Here is a 4,318-nt window from a genome sequence, read left to right as displayed (position 1 = left end):
CATTTCATAAAATAAAGTTTGTCAACACAAAGGTTGGTGAGCAATTCATAAATTTGAGCATATAAGTGTATAGTATGAAAATCCACAAAACTTGTATACAAAACAATAAATAAGAGCTATAAACTGGAATAAATAGTTATCGCTAAACAAGTTAGCGACACCTAGCTATTGGCAATTAGTCTAGGATTTTATGACAGTTGCTAATAAGCTTACATTAGCACCACCTAGCTACAAGGGGATGCCGAGTAGTCTAGGATTTATAGTTATCGTTAATAGCATACGTTAACGACACCTTGTCATTGCCAAATGGTATAGGATTTATAGTTTCATCATCCAAAAGCTGTAAACACATAGTCAAATAAGCATACAACACCAAATCGAGCAATTATTCAAGTAAGGTATACAATCACGTTTGTGGGTTTAAGATGCAAGTAATTAAAGCATTTAGTTTGATAAATATGAAATGTCACCCCAAAACGAAAGATGGAAAAAGGGGTATGAAAGTACTCACCTCGATTGACGAATCGGGAAATAATAAATGATCGACAAATAGAAAGCTTGTAAACGAAACGAACGAATCCGACTTGAAAGCTAATTGAAAATGAATAAATAAAATATATTAATGAACTTGAACTTTAATTGAAACTACATTTGAAACATTGGACGAGACGGTTCGGTTGTTAAACGGGTTACCGGTTACTTTGTTAATGATTAAGGACTCGTACAATAATCAATAATTAGAATAAAAATAATATTATTTTATTGGGCTTTTAAATAGCTAAACCAATATTAAAAGAGACAAGACGGGTTTTAAATCAAGGGTTCGGTTTTATAATAATGAATTGATAATAAAGTTTACAATGATATTATTAATGATAATAATAATTTTAAAAGATATGATATATATATATATATATATGTGTATATATGTATATATAAGATAAAGATGTTAATAATAATAACAATAATTATTTTTAATAATACTAATATAGTATAATAATTATAACAATAATTATTATTAATAATACTAATAATAATAGTTATAGAATAGAAATCTTGGTATTAAATATAATGTTGTTGATAAAAAAAATGGGAATAATAGTAAATAATATTTAGTAATAATGATATCATACTCGAAATGGGTTCGATTTCTAAACGAGTTCATAAAATAGATATAATAATATTATGCTAATAATTAATGATAATAATATGATTTTAATAGATAATGATAATATGATTTTTAATAATATTAATAACAACTTATATATTTATAATAATGATAATAATAATAATATTATCAATTAATAAATATAATAGTAAGTTACATGTAATAATACTATTAACAACCCTTATATATTGATATTAATACTATTATTAACAATAAATTTGTTAAGTATAAAAATTATATCAAAACCGGTCTAGGATGAGTTTCGAACCCGAGACCTCTAGTTTATTAACTAACGTACAAACCGACCGAACCAAAATAGTAATTGTTAATTTAAACTCATAATAAAAATACAATATCCATTTCCCCAAATAAAATATATAACTCCATATCCATCCAACCCGAAGCAAGAACTATAACCGATACACAACCCACTATTAACCATTTAAATCTGGAGATCAATTTATGAAAAACTCATAATAACAAAACCCCAAATTATATACCTTTTAGAGGTTCACGAGTCGTGGCTCTATATCGGATAGGACCGAGCCGAACCCGTTTGACACGAAGAAAATAACTGTCCCCGAGGCCGAGAGAGAGAGAAATACGAGAAAGTGAGAGACAGAGAGATAGAGGGAGATAAAGAGAGCTGCGGTGTGGCATGGCGGCCGGACTTCCGGTCGCCGGAAAAACGAGTGGAGTGTGAGGAGGGTAGCCGGCGGCTGGGGTTTCGGACCAGAGGGAGAGAGAGCGAGGCAGAGAGAGAGAGAGCGCCGGAGAGGGAGAGCGTCGGAGAGATAGAGAGAGGTCGGTGGCCGTGGGGTCGCCGGACTGCCGAGAAGGGGAAGGGGAAGTGGCCGGAGCTCGGTGGCGGTGTTTTGGATGGCTGAGGTGGGTGGTGGTTGGCCGGAGGTGATGTTGGTGCTTGCCGGAGGTCCGAGGTCGCCGGAAAACGGCAAGTATGGAGGGAGGCGGCTGGATGTTAGAATGGGATAGGGTTAGGGTATTATGTATATATATGTGGTGTATATATGTTACATTTCTGGCCCCTCAAGTTCTAGTCAATGTTTAATGTGAGTTTAAAAGTTTCCAAAACTTATAATAACTTTGCCAAAACTCAGTTTGAACCCTTTATGTTTTTTTTAACAACACTATATAATGACAATCATCAGTTTATTTAAGATTGAGGTCTAAAGTATTATCATTTAATAATTTAAGTAAAGTTCTAAAAAAATGTTGTGTCGGTTTTACAAAATAAAAGTTTACTACACGAAAACAAATTCGAGGCCCGAATTTGACGAATGTCACAGGCAGGTAGATCAAGATCAAGTTTGCTTGGAGTTGCAGAGGCTGAAGCGCTTAAAAAAAACGAGAACGTGAAAGTTGGTGGTTAAAACTAAAAATGAACTGACTTTATCTGAAGACAAGGAAAGAAACCAATCGGCACAAGAAAGTCAAAAAGAAATTAGATGTCGAGCCTCCTGCATCTGATGTTTCTAAAATTTGCTGTTGCCGATCATTCCTAGAAAATAAGATTGAAGTTCAAGTGTACAAGATTGGAAAATAAAGATTTGTTCAATATCCAATCTCGTTCAAGACCCTGAATCAAGACAAGTACTAGTTTCAAGAAATAAAGACGAAGCAAAGAACTTGATGAAGGTTCCTCGACATACTCAATCCTAGAGGGAGATTGTAGGGCCAATATTCTATATTGTTTTTAGGATTGCGTATGTCATTTTAGTTTGCTTTAATCGGTGTTTTACGTACTCGGTACGTTTATTTTGTAAGTTTATTATGTAAACTTTGGAGAAATGGGGACCCTATAAAAGGGACACTTTACCATTTCTCCAAACTCCAACTCTTTCACAACTCTTGGAAATAAAAAGAAGTTTTCACTCCAGTTCTCCTTTTTCTCTCTTTTACATAAACAAACTAAGATCCGAGATCCGAGTGTCGTTGGTGATTTCCGCTAACCAACAACACGGATTGATCCAAGTCAAGTCTTGAGATCCATCTAGAGGACCTACAAAAACACAGTAGACAACTTACCCGAACAATGAATGGAACAAGAGATGATCGAGGTCAAAGTTTATTGAAGCTTGAAAGTCAACGAAGGCTTGAAGAAATTGAAGAAACCGGCAATGGAGAAGGGGAATTTCATGTATTACAGAGATGATGGCTGGTATTGAAGTAATAATTTAGGGCTTTATGATATGGTCTTTTTTAAATATTAATGGTTAAGGCTTGTTTATTAGGAAATAGCTCGTTTAGGAAACCGAATAATAAATTAATGAAAAAATCACGTCCGATATCTTAAACATCACGTCTTGAGCATCAAGAAATGACTTGGGCTATTTTAAAACATTAATGGGCATATCTTGGAGCTTAAGTTTCGCTAACTTAGTCAAAAATATGAAAGATTTGGCAAAATTAGTCCTCGTACTTCCATAAACGCGATTTTTAGCCGTTTTAATCGATTTTGAGAGTTGTTAAGGACCATTTGGCATAATTGAAAGCTATGAAACTATAAAATAAGTTAAATACTAATAAATACAAGTTTTAAGTAGTTCTAAAGATCCGAATTATATTCCCGAATCGGTTTAAACATAAACGAATACAAATACGAAAAATTCGAGATGTTACAGGTAGCCTACAACAAAAATAATCCTCCATGTTTCTTTTCAACATTAATACCCAAAAAATAGTGTAATTCACCTAAGTCAGTCATAGCGAACTTCGTGGATAAAGTAGTGATGATTTGCCGAAGCAAAGCAGAACTCGAGGACGTAAGAACGATGTTGTCAACACAGAGTAAAAGTTACGTCATGTTTTTTTCCATTTGAATAAATAAACAAGGAGGTGTCACTAATGCAACCCCAAAAACCACACTTGGTTATAAAAGTACCAAACCGATGATACCAAGCTCGAGGTGCCTGCTTAAAACCAAATAAAGACTTCTTTAATTTTCAAACAAAATCCGGATGTGTCGGATCCGTAAAACCCGGAGGTTAATGCATGTAAATGGTTTCTTGGAGATCACCAAGAAGAAATGAATTTTTAACGTCAAGCTGATGAATCGGCCAAGCACGAGAACAAGCCAAACTGAGTACCGTGTGTATAGTTGTAGGTTTAACAACAGGGCTGAAGGTTTCA

The sequence above is a fragment of the Bidens hawaiensis genome, unplaced genomic scaffold, assembly GCF_021521415.1.
Source record: "Bidens hawaiensis isolate Kalapana, Puna unplaced genomic scaffold, B.hawaiensis_p1.1 tig00019079_1, whole genome shotgun sequence".
NCBI lineage: Eukaryota > Viridiplantae > Streptophyta > Magnoliopsida > Asterales > Asteraceae > Bidens > Bidens hawaiensis.
This window is presented reverse-complemented; position numbering follows the sequence as displayed.